This window comes from Euprymna scolopes, chromosome 15 (assembly GCF_053919585.1).
Source record: "Euprymna scolopes isolate OS-2025 chromosome 15, ASM5391958v1, whole genome shotgun sequence".
NCBI lineage: Eukaryota > Metazoa > Mollusca > Cephalopoda > Sepiida > Sepiolidae > Euprymna > Euprymna scolopes.
The window spans coordinates 11518807-11538772 of record NC_136496.1 but is presented as its reverse complement, the minus strand read 5'-3'; positions in this window follow the sequence as shown (position 1 = coordinate 11538772).

The following is a 19966-nucleotide window of genomic DNA, read 5'->3' as shown; positions in this document are numbered from 1 at the left end:
CGTTTATCTATGGAAATTTACTAAAAGTAATCTCTTATTTGCGGTATAATGTTTTGCTGTTTTATAGAAAAACAAATAAAATTGAGTTGTTTACATCGAAAAGTTTCGTGTATAAATATGGGTTACAGCACGAAAAACAGATGTTTAAATCGTGGTTGCAATGTAAGAATACAAATCAAAAGTGCGTAGATTTTTGTGTAAAAGAGCATGTTGTATTAGAATATTTTAACTTAAAAAAAAAACAAAACAAAATACAGATACAATCTCCATGTGTGTGAGAGTGCTAGAGAGAGAGAGAGAGAGAGAGAGAGAGAGAGAGAGAGAGAGAGAGAGAGAGAGAGAGAGAGAGAGAGAGACTGACATACAGAGAGAGACAGAGAGAGAGAGAGACAGAGGGAGACAGAGAAAGATTGAAGGAGAGGTAAATTGAAAGAAAAAATAGAGGCCAGTAAGAAATTGATATACGTAAAATATCAGGAGGAAAATCTGAAATACAAAGTCAACGTGTATTTGGATTATTCAAAATACCGTTAGTATCTTCAGTGTTATTATTATAACGTTTTGACCGATGTAACCTCCGAATTTCTTTAAGTTTTGAGACATTGTGTTGAACAAAGATGGCGGCGTAGTTAATATCAGTAACCAAGATGGCGGCCAAGAATCAAATGCGGTCTGTGCGTAGTTAACGGCGAACTGAGCGACTCCAAAATTCGACAATTTTTAAAATAATTTTTAAACGTTTTCATTGATTGTTTAGCACAACCGGTGCTTATAAAAATGATTGGTGAATCCATTCGTCTAATACCCCCACCAGCTCGTCTGATGGGGAAGGTCTCCTAGCGGCTTCGGCTGCAGGGAGACAGGGTAGTACACGTCAATGATTCGTCACTTGACACTCAGCCCTACAGGTGAGAGGCCGGGAACCGTCCAACACCTGCCGGACTGAGGTACACCGCCTGGGTAATACCTAGGAGGTCCACCCTCCCAGGCCTTGCCACCGGGCTTTCCGGTGGGGCAAGATAATTGCTTGCTGCCTGAGGCGCCCCGACCGAGGAATGCCGACGGGGTTACTCAGGCAATTTTTAAAATTGCAGGAGTGCCCCTCCTTTAGGATAGCCTGCGGGTTTTTTTTTTTTTTTTTTTTTTTTTTTTTTACAAAGGCATCACCACATTATCAAGGCCCAGAGGCCACTCAAGGATAAGGGTTAAAGAGTGTACAGTAGAAGTTGGTCAATATAGTAATCATTAGTAATGAAAATTTGGTAAATTTAATAACTTATATGGAACGGCTCATCAAGAACTTATTTACTTTAGACTTGAACAAAACCATATTGTAGTCAGCCGGAAAGCAGGAAAACGGAAGACAATTCCACAGGCGTGCAGTTCTAAGAAAGAAGCTTTGTTCATGGAATCTACGTTTAGGTTTAGGCACAGATAAAGAGTGGGGGAAATTATTGATAGTGTTTACAGCTAGACGAGTGTTTCTTGTGAAAGTTTGGCGAGGGGGGACCATAGATTGAAGCTCAGTTGAACACTTTCCATGAAAATAACGATACATCAGAGACAAACTCGCAACATCTCTTCTGTGAGATAGAGGTTGCAAGGAGGAGAAAAGGACATCTCCTACGAGGCTACGAAGTCTATTTTGAACTCTATCAAGGCAGGACAAGTTCTTTCTAGCAGCTCCTGCCCAGATGTGGCAACAGTATTCCATCCTTTGACGTACCTGGCTCTTATATAGATAGAGAATAGCATCAGCAGTGAGATATCTACTGGATCGATAGAAAGATCCCACCATTTTTCCAGCGGCCTTGGCAACAGATTTGATATACGTGTTCCATTTAAGATCAGGAGTAATGGTCAAGCCCAGAAGCTTGTCAAAACTTGAGGCCTCCTGAAGACGAGAGCCATTCATTTCAATTGATGACAAATGTGGATTAGAATGTTGATGATGTAAAGAGAGAAGCTTGGTTTTAGATGCATTAAAAGTAACCAGCCACTCCTTTCCCCATTGTACTACGTGCTCAAGATCAGAGGAGAGAGAATTGGAGAGAACTTGCTCGTTTACTGTCTTAGATGTGGTACCATAAATGGTAGTGTCGTCAGCATAAATGTCTACAAATGATGTAAGGATATGATTTGGAAGATCATTAATGTAGATCAGGAAAAGAGTTGGGCCCAGGATGGATCCCTGAGGGACACCGGCATTAATATTGTGAGCTTCTGATTTTTGCCCCTCAACTACTACTCTTATGAATCTATCAGAAAGAAATGATTTAATAATTGAGAAGACTTTTCCAGCTATACCATAGCTAGCGATCTTATGAAGTAAACCTTTATGCCATACCCTATCAAAGGCTTTAGATATGTCAAGAGCAATTGCCCTAGAAAGATTGCCACCGTCGAGAGATTTGCTAATCCTATGCGATATAACTGTAAGGACATCTGCTGTAGATCTAGCAGAACGGAAACCATATTGAGTGTCACTAAGAAGGTTATTTTTGTTGAGATGTTTGATTACTTCTGTATTTAATACAGATTCTAGCAACTTACTCATGACGCACAGGAGACTTATTGGCCTGTACTGAGAGGGGGATGAGCGATCACCTGAATTCTTAAATACAGGGCATACTGATGAGATTTTCCAGGGAGATGGGAAACTATTCTCCTTAAGACAACGTTTAAACAGTTTTGTAAGTATGGGCGCTAGTTCAGGTTGAAGTTTTTTGAGTACTATAATTGGAATACCATCAGGGCCAGTTGCTTTACTGGAATCAAGGTTTTTGATTAGCTTGGCAACATCACGTACAGATATACGTATATCACATAGCGTGTTTTCTGATACAAGAGGAAATATTGGGGGTTGGCGGTCTTGGTCGCAAAGGGTAGAATTAGCTGCAAAGTTCTTGACAAAGAGTTTGGCTTTGTCTGATGCTGACGAGATTACCTCAGATCCATTGATAATAGTTGGGATGGAGCACACGCTTCTGTTCAGGATTCTGTTTGCTATTTGCCAAAACTGGTGGGAACCAAGCCGCTGCTCAGCTACTTTGGACTTAACAGATTGAGCATACAACTCTCTTGCGTTCCTTATTACTTTCTTACAATGGTTGCTGGCAGTCCTGAAAACGGCTTTAGTTTCCATACATCTATTACGTTTGAAGCAGTGGAAAAAGTGATTTCTGTGCGCAATGGCAGCAGCACATTCTGGAGAGAACCATGGCTGGCTGTTAGGTTTTTGCTGAAATTTTTTAGAGGGTATGAAATGGTCAATACCTACAATTAACCATTCAGTTAGGTCTAATACTATAGAGGACACATCCTTTTTAAACATGGAATGCAGAGGTAGATCAGATATAAATGTACGGAAGCTATCCCAGTCAGCCTTAGTGTATCGATATACTGTACGATGAAGAGGTACGTCTGGGGACTTATTACATTTCATTTTTATCTTAATTGATACAACAGAGTGGTCGGAACATCCAAGAGGCGACAGAACAGAAACTGAACATAGTTCAGGGCAAGTTGTGAGAAAAAGGTCTAGTAGGCTCGCATACTGGCCGTCATTATCGGGCACACGGGTAGGTTCCTGAACAATCTGAGTGAGGTCATAGGCAATGGAGAAATCATGACAGAACCTCCCCTCATCATCGGTCTTGTTTGAGTGGGTCAACCATTCGACGTTGTGAACATTGAAGTCTCCACATACGTGAATGTTAGCTGAAGGATAAGTAGAAAGGACTTGGTCAATTTTCTCAGATATGCTTTGAAAGATAGTAACTCCGCTGTTGTGGGGGCGATAGAGAGTAAATATAAATGCAGTAGTGTGAGCTAAAGCAACCCGGAAGCACATATAAGGTAAGTTAGGATCTTCCCTGGAGATGTCCCTCCCACATGGAAAGCTATCTTTAATATAGGCACATATTCCATGCCCATGGCGATCTTGGGGGTCAGATTTAGAAGTTAAGTTAGAGTATCCTGTAATTGCAAACTCATCAAGGGAAATAGCCTGTCCAATGCCAGTTTCACTTAAAAATAAAAGGTCTGGTTTAGTCTCCTGTAATTGGGTTTCAACCTCTGGAAGGTTAGAACGTAGACCCCTGATGTTGGAGAAGGAGACATGGTAGTAGGGGTCTACGTTGGAAGTTGGAGAACCGGGTTTAATCGTGTATTTTTTCTTGAAACTTGTCATGATGAAATTTTGGAATTTGTGGACTAGGTCGACAGATTTACTTAGAGCAGGACAGAGAGGGGAAACTAAGAGAGAAAAAGAAACTTTCCGGCCTTGTGCCACATTTTGCTGATGTGGGCAGCAATTAAATATTTACCCCCACCAGCTCGTCTGATGGGGAAGGTCTCCTAGCGGCTTCGGCTGCAGGGAGACAGGGTAGAAGTACTTATCAAGGATTCGTCACTTGACACTCAGCCCGACAGGTGAGGGGCCGGGAACCGGCCCAGCACCTGTCAGACTGAGGTACGCCGCCTGGGTAATACCTAGGAGGTCTACCCTCCCAGGCCTTGCCACTGGGCTTTCCGGTGGAGTAAGTTTATCGCTTACTGCCTGAGGCACCCCTACCGGGGAATGCCGACGGGGTTACTCAGGCAATTTTTACAGTTGCAGGAGTGCCCCTCCTTTAGGGGAGCCTGCTGATTTCCCACTTTCCGGCCTTGCGCCACATTTTTCTGAGGTGTGCAGCAAATAAATCTCTACCCCCATTAGGAGTCAAAAGCATTTTACAGTTATGCTGTCGTATTCAGGGATCTTTCTGTCGAACTTGGCAATCTACATGGAATTTCGAACGAAACCGTTTATTTACTCCACACACATGGAGGGCAAGAAAAAACCCACTACCTTTAAAGATGCTCCCATTCCGTCTCGAAAGACAAAGGGTACCCCGTCTTCAACTTTTTAAAAATAAAAAAAACATAAGTCTTTATATTTGAAACGACCCTCGTAGAATATATTTAAAATATCTATAGAAATGTATGTCAAATAAATTCCATACATAAAAAATAAATATTTCGCGAAGTTCGTTATAATTTTTAAATATCAGAGATCTTAACTGCATGTTTTTAGATAATAAAGCAATCAAATAAACTTAATACCGTAACCGGAAACCGAAACCAAAACCTTGTGATCTTCAGTCTGATATTCTACGAACTGAACTATTTGAGATGTTCTTATAACTAGCAGGACCCGTGTATTGGCGTTGCCTGGTAGAAAGATGGTATAAATATATATAGTGTGCCAGCATATAGTCTTTAAATAAATACATTGTATGAATGCTTTTGATAATATAAGTAGATCTACCAACTTATCAAAAACATGCAACCTGAAGGAGCATATATTGGCTAATTTTTGTATACATAAACAAGAAGCAAAAGACAACTGATTTTTAAAAAGTTCACTTATTTACAAACATTTGAACAAATAAAGGATCGTCATTTACACACGTGATATCGTTAGGGGATATGGACTAGTGATGGGACGATTCTAACATTTCCATAGTTCTGATGCAATTAGCGATTCTGTTTTAAATTACCGATTCCGACACTAAATAATATGAATCGTTTTTGCATCGAAATTTAGACAAACATACCGAGTTCGACATCCCGAAGAAGTTGTATTTGTTTTTCCGATTTTTGATTCAGATTCCTACTAATCGTCCCAACGTTAGTATGAACCCAATATTCTTTTATAAATTAACATTGCCTTTACAAAACAGATAAAAGCTTGCACGTTACAGATTTATAATCTAAGTCATGTTTAAAAACATCTCTCTCTCTTCCTCTCTCTGTATATATATATATATATATATATAAAGAGAGAGAGAGAGAGAGAGAGAGAGAGAGAAAGAGAGTGAGAGAGATATTCTAAACTGATAAGTGGATCTAGCAAAAATATGCGACTCAAGGCGCGTATATTTGCTAGTCTTTGTATACACACATATATATATATATATATATATATATATATATATATATATATAACTACTTCATTTACTAACATAAATTAATATACGAAAGCATAAATTTATGCGTAAACTTTAAGTATTTACTTCAACAGTGTTCAATACGTAGGTAGAGCTAGTTAGTAAGTTATAAGATATATATGGCGATTAAGCTACACTGAATATTCTGCGTTTCATCCACTCTAGGATTCTTCAGGCGGATCGTTTGCAATCGGATTCTTCAGGCCTGAAGAATCCTACAGTGGATGAAACGCGGAATATTTAGTGTAGCTTAATCACAAGATATATTTTATAAATTACTCTCTTTCTCTCTCTTTCTCTCTCTCTGTATATATATATATATATATATATATATATATATATATATATATATATATATATATATATATATGTATAGATTTAAAGGCTATGAGGGGTTTTTGAAGCATGAAAACGATGTTACTTTTATATTTAATCTTTTTATATTTCAAGCGGACCTCCGCTCTTTGTCACAAAATAGTATCGAAATGTGACCAAGAGCGAAGGTTCGATTGAAATATAAAATAACAATAAAATATTGAATACAAAAATGAACATCGTTTTCATGCTTCAAAAGCCCTCATCACCTTTAAATCACTATCCTAGAAGCATACGTGGACTTTTAAAATTATATATATATATCAACAAGAAGCAGATGACAACTGATTTTTCAAAGTTAAATTGATTACAGACATATTCGTAAGTATACAGTAATTTGCACATCTTATATTATTAAGGACAGGTATGAGCCTAAAAGTTACCTTAGCTGTAGGCAGAATAGCCAACTTGCATCACACAATCTTTCGAAGTATTCAGTGATGCATTTCTCTTCTTTCCAATGATTCTGAATAATATTTCACCGATTTTCTTAAAATTGTCACCATCTTATTTGTCATTTCTTTTCTGTCTCGCATCCGAAGATGTCGGTGTTCTTCTATTGTCAGAGATTTAAAAGTGGTACTGACATCGCCAAAGCAACAATGGCGCTGATTGTCAGCAAAGACCATCGTTTGCAATCGGATCTCGAAATGTTGACGCCAAATGCCAGAAAGGTTGGTCCCCCCCCAGAGGATAAGCCGGAGCTGTCGAACTATTCTCCATCCTATCCAGGAATGCGAAATTACTGACGGGAAGACATCAAAATGGACGCAAGTAGAGATGCACACATATCAAAGACAGAGCACATATATATGTATTCTTGTATGCGTGTTTCTAAAAGCTTCTTGGTTGTCCCCCCCCCAGAAAACAAAACACAAACAAACAAAACAAAAACAAAACAATTCCATCTCACTTCAATTCTTCTGTAAGGATTCAGAAATTTTGTTTCTAAATTTTTGAGATAACGATTGATTATTCATAATATTTGGTTTCTTTGGACTATTGTTCTCATCTTAAGTGTTTTCATTTTCACAACGTTTTGGTTGATGTAAACTCCGAACATTCTTCAAGTGTATTTTCTCAATCTCGTGAATCTGCGCGGAATTTCGAACGGAACCCGTGACGTAGTGGATAAAGTGCTTGGTTAATTTAGTTGTAAATTACACACTTCTTGCGGTTGAAGGTTCAATTTTCAGCATAGACGACCCTCAAAGCACAATTGTGAAGTAGTTAGGACTTTTACGCGGCTTTGGCTGACAGAACAAGGACATGCCTCGCCTGTGAATTAAAGTAAAGGATTCAGTTCGAAATTCTGTACAGATTCGCGAGTTCGACAGAAAGATTCCCGAGTTCGACAAGATACATATGACGAAACTCAGAGGTCACATTAACCGAAAATTGTGAAAATAACACTCAAAATGAGAATAGTAGTCCGAATGATACAAAGAATACGAAGATCAGATAAGTTCAGATTATTTTTTAAAAAAATATCTCCTTAAAGAGCCCCTAATACTGTCAACGCAGCTAATACTTTGCATGATAATCGCATAATCAATGCATTTCATCTATATATGCTACTAAAACTGTTCATCTTGTTATCTTATTATCTTGTTTGTTTCCGTGCACACTTGATGGTTTCCTCATAATGATAACTTCACAAAATATTGACGTCAATCAGTAAAATAGTCATAGTGGACACACCGTCACTATTTTATTGGATGGCGTGCCCAATTGATGACGTCACCTGTTTAATAGATGGCAGGCATAGTCGACGACGCCACATGTAAAATCAGATTGCGAAAGATAGAGAAAGACATATATTGTATCTAGATTCTTCTACTGAAGGAACAACAAAACTTCTTGGGTTCTCATGTATTTATAATAGTCTGTGGATCTTGCTTGCCTGTCTTCTGTCTGGCTTGTTTCTATCCGATACTTATTGGAAATGTCACAAAAAGCAAATGTAATATAATCGGTATATATATATATATATATATATATATATATATATATATATATATATATATATATATAACTACTTCATTGACTCACATAAAATTAATATAGGAAAGTATAGATTTATGCGTAAACTTTAAGCATTTACTTCAAAAGTGCTCAATACGTAGGTAGAGCTAGTTAGTAATTTATAAAGTATATATGGCGATTAAGCTACACTGAATACTCGGCGATTCATCCACTTTAGGATTCGTCAGGCTTATGCGCGAATTCTGTGGTTGTTTATCGTTTTTATATATGCTGAGGATTTTAGTTAGCCAATCTGCTTTCTAGTATCCATCGCGCCCCTTCCTATCAGTCAATGGGCATGTATTTTATCGAACAAAGGATATGTTTTAGAACTAGGTTAGTGGTTTAAGGCAGACGTTTTCCTCCTTTCTTTCTTTTATATATATATATATATATATATATATATATACATATGTGTACACACATACATGCACACACATATATATATACATATATGTGTGATCGTTTATGTATATTCATGTTTATTTTGTTTTATTTTGTGAACACAGTTGTTTGCTATTTCTCTTCTACAATTTAATAGATTTTGGGGTTCTTTAAAGTACAGGATAGAAAATTTTTCATGAAGGCATAATTTACATGGGTCGTCTAAATGTCTACACGTGGTAGCTTGTTTTATTATTTTCCATTCGACTACCGGCGAATGTCCGCTTTCTTTGAGTTCCCAGTATTTATTCGCTAGTGTTGTTTTTATACGGCGTTTTTTATTTTTGAATGTACTTTTGTGGTCATAGTATCGGGTTTTGAAATCTAAGGAAGTCATGCCTACGTAATATTTCTTCTTAATCGCCATATATATTTTATAAATTACTATATATATATATATATATATATATATACCGATTATATTACATTTGCTTTTTGTGACATTTCCAACAAGTATCGTTGTATATATACATATATGTATAGAGAGAGAGATAGATAGATAGATAGATAGATAGATAGATACAGATAGAGTGAGAGAGAAAGGGGGTGGAGAGAGAGAGAGAGAGAGAGAGAGAGAGAGAGAAAGAAGAGACGGGAACTAGATAAGAAAATGAGAAAATGGAGAGGGGCAATATAACAAACACTGGTTGACGTATTAAAACTCTGACAATCATGCTTATTTGATTATTCGAACACAAAATAGCGAATTACTCAAACTTTTGACATTCAAATTTATAATATATTTACTTGTAATATTTGTTCGCTTATTTTTTTTTTTCATATATTGTTTTTAATTGGATTTAATAATCAACAAAAGGATTCATTTATATTATTTTCTTGAAAGTCTTTTATCACAATAAACGGTCCTACACTTTATTCTCTATCACGTAATGTTACTTTGAATATATCACACTACCGCAGGGAACATAACGTGGAACAAATACATCGAGGGCATTTCCATAGCTGCTGCGAGGAAGGTGGGCTCTCTCTACAGTGCTAGAACGTTAATTAATTACACCTGAAAGTATCCTGTACCTCTACAAGGCCACAATTCGCCTATGTATCGAGTATTGCTGTCACATTTGGGTTGGTGCATCTGCTACTAATTTCTCACTCCTGGATAGGGTTCAAAAGAGATACGCTCGCCTAATAGGTCCCGAACTATAAGCTAGGCTTCAGCATATGTTCCATTGACGAAATGTTTAATCCCTCTGCATGTTTTTCAAGTGTTTTAATGGTAGATGCTCCGACGAACTACGGTCCCTTGTACTCCTTCGACGTAAATACCCCCGACAAACCCGACAAGCAGCAAAATCCCACCCCTATACAGTAGAGATCCCCAGATTCCAGAAAGCCTTCTTCCGTAATAGTTTCTTCCCTAAAATTGTTAGATTTTGATTTCCCTTCAGGGTTCCTGCTTTCCCGACTGTACTGACCTGCAGAAGTTCAAGTTTAATGTAAACAAACATTTTGCTGCTCAACTCCCTATATAGTATCCCCGTAATTTGTGTTCCAGACAGTAGCCATCTTCATCAAAGTGTCATTGTGCCTTGTTTGAGGTGAAAATGCAATAATAAAAAAGAATGCTATTAATTTTGTTTCTTTATGGTTGTTTTTCGTCATTTGTTATTTCTGACAGAATTCAATAACGCAGTTGTTGATAAATGCATTGTACATTTTATCGAGTTTAAAAATCTCTGTAGAGGTATCTGCTCTGACGTGCGCTTTTTATTAATTTAGATAGTATCATCTTAAAAAAAACTCTCATTGATCGACCATCGTTGAACGTCGGGGGCGAGGGAATGACGATCAAGGTGCGGTTTAAAGAGATTAATACGCTCAACGCTTGCAGATTAAAAACTATCTTTTTTTAAATTTCAAATTTCAATTAATGGGATTGTCTATACTCTTATAAATTTGTTTATTTTTTGTGTGCCTTGATATTCATATTAAAAACTTCTTTTTTCTATTTGTATTTATTTGCTTCCCCGCGAAAGCAAAAGTGTGACACAAGGTCATTTTTAATGTGGGGTTAAACCAGCTCCCTCAAAAAAGGCAAAAGTGGCACTCTGGTTGGGACCAAAAAATAATAATTCTCATATAGAGGGTTTCCCTTCCATTAACCAAGACAAATTACCTTAAGAGTAGCATCAGAACAGATACTACACTTTGAAATATTAAATCTTTTATTCAAGCTAAAATTACAATGCAAGTTCAAACTGAACAAAAACTTAGGCACAAGGTCAACTCAAAAGCGGGGTAAATGGGGAGTCGTTTGCCATCATTGTCACTCCAGAAGTAAACAAAAGATTCTCTTAACTAATATTTTCTTTCACCATAATACCGCATTCACTCTTTCGTACTGGGGGACGTCCTACTTAGAGCCTAATTGTTTAACACTTTTTATTTACGTGTAAAAACAAAAAAGATACAATAGTTATTTTGTGTAGAGAATGGGGAAAGAAAAATACAAAAGTGGTTGGTAGGAACCTCCCAACCCCTTCTAGTTGATAGACCACCCGTTCTGCTCTGGTTTGTAAAAGAACCTGAGCTTCTACGAGAAGTCTCTAAGTGGGGGTGCCTACACTTTGATCCCGGCCCGAAAGCCAAGAACAACAGAACAAAAGGCAAGCCTTTTTTTCTGTTTAGTTATTTATTTGCTTCCCCACTGAGCAAATTCGTCCTGGATATGACCTAAAGCTATATCCGATAGTGAGGCCCTACCTTGCGGGCCTTGGGGAGTGTAGAGCCACCCTTTAATTGCCATTACTCCCAGGTCCACTCTGACCCGGAGTGGTTGTACCTGTTAGGGTCCCAACTATGGGTTAAATAGAATCTGACTTAAAAAGAAATATACTCCATTAAAAATCGTTCCTCAAAATAACTAGATTCGGCATTAAATAACCTGAAAAAGGTTGATATGCCGTAAAACAAAAACAACCAACCAACCACTGAGCAAATTAGGCACAAGGCCGTGAGTGAGGGGAGGGGAGCCAGATCCCCGAGAGGGAACTGGATAGTGACGATTGGTATGAAGGGTTTCCCCTTTATTGACCAAATTGATTGCTCAAGAGCAATGGTCTGATATGTAGGGTTGCCCAACGTGTAATATCGGTGCAACATTCCAAATATAAATGCGTAACGTGATAGCTAATTGTTCAGGTTTTAATTTTTAACTTTGCAACAAACATGTCTTCATAGCTCAGGCATTAACGTCAAAGGAAAAAATAAATCGTAAGCTGAACGTTTTGGTTTCGATTCTCGGTTGTGGTGCACGACTTCTTTTTTAAAAAAAACTTTTAAGTCACTTCTATATATTGGGTCCAATACAATATAATAATAAATACGAAATCTGCATTAATCAAAATATCATATTTATTTGTATTTTACGACCAAGCAGTGCAATATAAAAAAATTATATACAACCAGTGCCTACGTCTCAATAGAATCTGCTCAGACCCGATCGAGTACAAAAACCAAGTAGGAATTATCGCCAACCAATTCCTTCACAGAAATTACTCTCTTAAAATAATAATAAAAACTTAATTAGGAAAGCAGAAAATATTAGCAGGCTAAATCTACATACAAACGCAGCATATCATCCCCCAAAATAACAATGGTATTTGATTACCACAATAAAACTGACAAACTCCTCAAACGAATATTCAGACAACTGCAGTATGATCCCACCTTCAATACAATATATAACACGCTTCCACTCAGTGCAAGAAGACAGCCCCCGAATCTACGGCAACTACTAACATCCACAAAAATACGCAACCTATTCGCACCTCAAGGGAACAAAGTATGCAACAAACCTAGTTGCAAAGTTTGCAAACACATTGATACTGACGACGCTGACGATTCACACCTTCAGGCACAAACATTCAACTTAAACTCCCCCTGCACACATGCGACAGTCCCAATGTAATCTACTGCTGCCACATCTGGGCTGGAGCTGCTAAAACAGCCTATCCTGCCTTGACAGAGTACAAAATAGTCTTCGTGGCTTAGTGGGGGATGCTTTTTTCTTTTCCCTGCAACCTCTCTCCCACAGGAGAGACGTTGCGTTCCTGTCTTTGTTTTATCGTTATTTTCATGGCAAATGCTCGTCCGAGCTCCAATCTCTGGTCCCCCTCTCGCCAATCTTTCACGAAAAACACCCGTCTAGCTGAAACTACCGTCAGTAATTTTCCCCACCCTTTATCTGTGCCTAAATCAAAACGTAGATTCCATGAACAAAGCTTCTTTCTTAGACGTGCACGCCTGTAGAATTCTCTTCCGTTTGCCTGTTTCCCACCTGCCTACAACTTGAATGTCTTCAAGTCCAACATAAACAAATTCCTGATGAATCGCCCCCTTAAGTAAGATACTTTATCAAATCTCCAATACTAACGATTACTACGATACTATCCCATTGATTACTATACACGCAATAACCCTTATCCCCGAGTGGCTTCCGGGCCTTGATAAGTCGTTACCTCCATGTAAAAAAAATATATATATTGCACCAGATGCACAAAGGGTAACTACGTGGGGGAAACAGGCCGAGAGTTCCGCCTACGGCTCAACAACCATAAGCAAACAATTAGGGACAAATCGACACTGGACACAATCGCAATGTACTACCCCCTCCCAGACCACAGGATAGACAAGGCATACTTACAGCCTCCAACTTTCGGACGCAGCAAAAAAGAAAACAACATGAAGAGAAACTTGTTCTGAGACTTAACACCAACATCTCCGGTCTCAATAGAGATTTGGGACCGCTAAATGAGTATTCTTTTTATAAAACCTAAACCAACCAAAGAAATTTTCCTGCAGGGCACAGAGCAGAGTGAGTATGCCCGGTGGAAGAACGGCTTAGCATTACTCACTAGAAATTTGTCTTTGTTTTAGCAATGATTTGTTTTTTGTTCATTTTTGTTTTAGTTTCTACATATTTTAATTTTCAACATATATTTTATTCCATTTTCCGAGCACATTGAGAGCTTATTGTTTGAGACAAGGAATACTTGGAAAAGAATTATTTATTTCCTTAATCCAAGGATTTTCAATGAAATGCGAATAGCAAAATTATCGGTTAAGAATAAACATATATTTTCCTCGTCAGCAAATATATTGAAAAAGTTATTCAGAAATCATTAGCGGCATCATTTGTTTATTCGTAATTGGTAACTTTTGTACATTGCATTTCATTTGCTGATGATTCTTGAAAATCCATGGATTAAGGAAATAAATAATTCGATTCCATATAATCCTTGTTTCAAAAAATAAATTCTTGATTTGAATATATTTCTATGTATATTTCAATATACAGAATTTATCTTCAATTCTTGCACGCACACGCACACACACACACACACACACACACACACACACACACACACACACACACACACACACACACACATATATATATATATACATAATTTTCTTGTATTGTTTCCAATGGCATTTATTTAACAATGTTATTATTTGTTTTTTTTTGTGCATTAAAAGGCACGTCGCATCCGTAGGTTGCAATCTCGTTGATTGCAATTTCAATCCTCGAAAAATTAATAATTCTGATTCGCAAATGTTTTTACTGTTTCATCTCTTTATCCCGCACCTTAATTGTCAGTCTTTCAAGAACTTTGCCGTTCAACCCTGGGCCATCAGTGAGAGTTTTCCTCATCTTGTTTTGGAAAATTATATTATCTCCTAAATTGATTGCGTTATCCTGATAAAACAAGAACATCATCAATGTATACACGACGAAATGTGATTTTTTACTCGCCCGCCCGCGTAGACCAAGTTTCAACCGGGGGAGTGGTACGTATTATATTTATCAGAAAGTTAAACTAGATTATGCTTCAACGAGATGTACACGTAAATTGTTAAACAGTGATGGCTTCTTAAGTTGAATTTAATTTTCAATATTTATGAAAACTTGAACGCATTCGGCTAACATTTTCCTTATACATCGCTACTTATATATAAAAGGAACTTGTATGTGTGTAAGTTCATTCTCTATAGACTCAGAAACGGCCGAGCCGCTGTTACTTTTTTGAAATTTCACACAAACGTACTTGATGTTTCTGAGTTTTCTTAGATAGGTTTTGTATCGAAATGCTTCCGATAAGTATCAGAAATCGATAACTGGAAAAATTCGATAATCGAAAATATTCCAAATAATGAAGAAACAGTCCGGTTTTGGACAAAATGCTTAAGATAACAAGATCATTTGAGAAGTTTGATCACCGCACAGGAATAAGAGCTCGGCGTATAGAATAAAAAAAAAGGTTCTTTGATAAGACAGGGGCGCGTTCGAAATGAATGTTTCTGTTTAGAGCACAATTGAACCATGATACTTGACTTTTAAATATTAAACTTTAATTTAAACCATATTATAAAATTAATTCATGAAATCAGTAGTACTACGGGGAGGCATCTAAAGCTTTCCCTGTCGAAGGGAGATAATCCAATTATGTTCTTAATTGCTAATATTTAATTCTGTTGGAAAAGAGTAAATTTTATTTCCCATAACAGCTATATATATATATATATATATATATATATATATATATATATATATATATATATATATATATATATATATATATATACTGCTGATCAAAAATTTAAGACCACTTAAAAATCTTTAAAAAAAAAAAATCTTTAAAAAAAAAATCTTAAAAAAATTTTTTTTTAAGGATAGATTTTAAACTATTCCGACGTAAGGTTACCAATACTACAGTTTAAAAGATTTGATTGAAAAATGGACAATGCAACCGATTTCGATGACCAGAAATGTATGGCGTGAAATATTCGTTGATCTTCATTCAGTCAAGAGCAAAGTCGAGTTCCCTACTTGTAAATACATATATATATATATATATATATATATATATATATATATATATATATATATATATGTATATATATATATATATATATATATATATATATATATATATATATATATATATATATTCACTGCATCACAGCTCATGACCTCATCAAATGTTAGATTTTTATATGTATTAAAATATTGCTATTTCCCGTGGGATTATCCTCCAACAATTTGAATATTCATTTTCTGATCCTTTTTTCTTTCTTGTTTTTCTCTTATTTACATGCTTAATTTTTATTTCTATTTTGCAATATAGAATATTTTTCATCAGTTTAAAAATATTGTTTCTTTCATGTCCTTCTTTCGTTTGTCTCTATGATATTATCCCCTACTCAAATATTTCCATTTCTTATCCGAATGTTTTTTTTTTTAAGTCGATGTTGTCTTTTTAGCTTTATTTTTGTCTGATGTCGGCTTCTTCTCCTTTACGAGGAGAAGCACATTGTTTCGACATGCATTGGCTTAAAGGGGGGGGGGTCTTCCTTATTTCGCTTTTTGTAACCTTGATTGACTTGATAATGTAATAAAGTTTCTATGTAATTTTACTTTACATCTTTGTAACTTTTTCTCTTTCTTTCTCTCTCTACACACATACACACACACACACACACACACAGAGAGAGAGAGAGAGAGAGAGAGAGAGAGAGAGAGAGAGAGAGAGAGAGAGAGAGAGAGAGATATTTATTATATATATATATATATATTTCAGAATATGAGACATTATATAATTATTTCCACAGCCAAACAACGTCGTAGCTCACAATAGCCATGAAAGTGTGCGGCGCGTTTGTCCAGTTGATAGAGTGCTAGTCTAGCATGCGAGAGGCTCGGATTTCGAATCCCGAGTTCGGATGTGTCTAATTGATGAGCCCAAATGAGGGCGGAACTCGAATTTAGACTTCCGGTTTGTTTGCTTCCATGACTCTTGTGAGCTGCGACGTAGTCCGGCTGTTGAAATAATTATATATATATATATATATATATATATATATATATATATATATATATATATATATATATATATATATAGCGAGAGATATATAGAGAAAGAGAGTGATACACACACACACGCACACGCACACACACACACACACACATATATATATATATATATATATATATATATATATATATATATATATATATATATATATATAGTTATTATTTCATGTATCCACGTAAAATGTTGTAATAGATATATTATGTATAGATTTTCAGTATTAACATCAACAATGTTCAATATGCGAACAGAGTTACGCCGTAAAGTATGAAAGTATATATTTGGCAGTAAGCTACATGATTACGTCAGTGTTTCATCCATGGGCCCTCGTAAATAGGAAACCTAATCACGAAAAATGATGTCATTCCTGAGGTTCAAGAAAGTAAGATATGTCTATAATGAATTGGGGCTTTTTAGCAAAAGCGTAAGAAAACTTACAGCTTTGCATTGAATGAGAGAAAAATAAGCAACACAATTTATACTGAAACGGAACTTATTTAATATTAATTAAAAAAAAGGGGGGGGGAAATAATTAAAAAGAGAAAAGTTGCGTGTTGTTTCTGTGAAACAATAAACTGTAAATAAACATTTTGTTGTTTCGTAGTGTAGCGGACTAAAATCTGTTTATTATTTACCTAAAATGCATTTATACATAAGAAAAAAAAACACGATTCGATTTATACTGAAACTGAACTTTATTCAATACAAATTAAAAGCAAACACAATAATTATGTATGCTAAATTATGTATGTTTGAAGCAGGAGACATCAAAATTCTGTAAAAACCGAATTATGTATTAAGGCAATAAGCAAACAATAATTTAACAAACAAATTACAATCAGACGATAAAAAATTTAAAAAACCGAAAGCGAACGATAAAAAAAAAATTATAATTAAACCAGATGAGAACAATTTAAATTAAAGGACAAAATGTACATATAATTTTGAAGGCTAAACTGCTTAAATAAAATAAAATAAATCACAAGATTTGGTTTTGAAAAGGCCAATCTCTAAAGCTTGCACAAGAATATGAGAATGATCTTCCTTTGATGTAGCCTCGTTCTCGAGTATCATAATAATAATATATGATCATTGTTGTCATGGTGTGAGAAAGAAACTTGTAGTATTTTGACACGCATCAGTTCTTCAGCAAAGAAAGAAGTTAGCGAAACGTTATTTAAAAAAAGGAAGCATTCGAATGGATCAGCGCAAGAAAAAAAGAGCATTGTCTGCCAAAAGGTGCTGGACTGAATGAACATATTAAATTAATTATACGACGTGATCGTATAATTTGTATTGAACTATGTATCACAATATTACTTTCTGAGCATTTACTAATACTTAATAATTTATCTCATTTTGGTCAGTTCTATATGTAAAATACAATTGACACTATTTTCATAGAAATGATCATAAATCATATTTGCTGCGTGTTATTATTTTTTCTGTCCGAAAAAAAAACAAAACAAAACAAAAAACAAAACAAAACAAACAAACTATTTTTTTACGCCACCCAAAAAAGATATTTGTGAATTAAATATATTTGATTAAATATATATTAAATATATTTGATTAAATATATATTTGTTGATCAAATATATTTCTCATTCGTGGAATATTCACGGGTCCTGCTAGACAACAAAAATAAACAACAAAAACTAGAATTGCAAACATCTTTTTAGTGATCGATGCCCTGAACTTCGTAGACACACACACACACACACACACACACACACACACACACACACACACACACACACACACACACACACACACACACACATATTCTGATATACAGTCACCGAGATATCTGAAGATACTGATATCCCCATATACAGAGAAAACTGATAGCAGCGAAAATATTATCTATAATATAAAGGGCAAAAATCTGTTTAAATGTATGTATGTATGTTTGTATGTCTTGCAAAATCTTTCGACGGAGGCGACGGATTTTTACGAAATCTGCATTTGAAGCTCGACCCTTCGGACGACAAATATTGAAAAATCTGCTAAAAACATCAATTCCTTCACCCTCAACTGGACACTTTCTTACAGGGAGGGGTAGCAAAATCGTTCCTTCATGACAATTTAGCCAAACACGCATGCGCAAAAACGTTCTTTCTTGAATAAATTTAAATATAAAAAACAACGTAATTCCGTTCACGCGGTCATAGACCAGTCGCTATATTAGCAGCGTATGTATTTTGAGAATGCACGTTCGAGCCGACATAACAGATTTTTTTTTTATTTTTTCAGTTTTTAAAGTTTTGATATTGAAACACGGTTATTTATGCCACTTTTTCGTTCGTTTTTTATGTTTCCATCACGTTCGCTGTTTTTTGTTTTTTTATTTTTGAAAAATTTTTTTAACATCGTTCGTTTATTCTTTATTTTGCATCGCGTTCGCTGTTTTTTTTTAATAATATTTAAACAGGACTATTACGTTCGCTTATACTTTATTTTCAATTTTGTTTTGATTTACTCCCACCCACCTCCAAACACCCGGGCAACGCCGGGTACCTCCGCTAATTAGCTAGTATTTATTTAAACGAAACAGTTCACTCTTAGTTTACATAAAAATAACTCACTTTTTATGTGACTGTCAGCTTAAGAATAATGCATGCAAATCGTATTTGACAGTTGATATCGAAACATGTCGACACTTCATGACTGCAATATATGCATTTTTGTGCATATATGTATGTACACATATGTATATTTATATATAAAAAAGGAGGAAAAGGCCTGCCTTAAACAACTAACCTAGTTCTAAAACAGATCCTTTGTTCGATAAAATGCATACCCATTGGCTGATAGGAAGGGGCGCGGTGGATACTAGAAAGCTGATTGGCTAACTAAAATCCTCAACAGAAGAGGACCATATAAAAACGAGAAACAACCACAGAATTCGCGCATAAGCCTGACGAATCCTAGAGTGGATGAAACACCGAATATTCAGTGTAGCTTAATCGCCATATATATTTTATAAATTACTAACTAGCTCTACCTACGTATTGAGCACTTTTGAAGTAAATACTTAAAGTTTACGTATAAATCTATACTTTCGTATATTAATTTTATGTGAGTAAATGAAGTATTTATATATATATATATATATATATATAAATAGTATATATATATTTATAGAAGAAATAATGATTACTTATATGCATACATGTCTCTGCTGCGTTTCCTTTTAGAAATGCATCGTCAGAAAACTGCAGCGATACAATC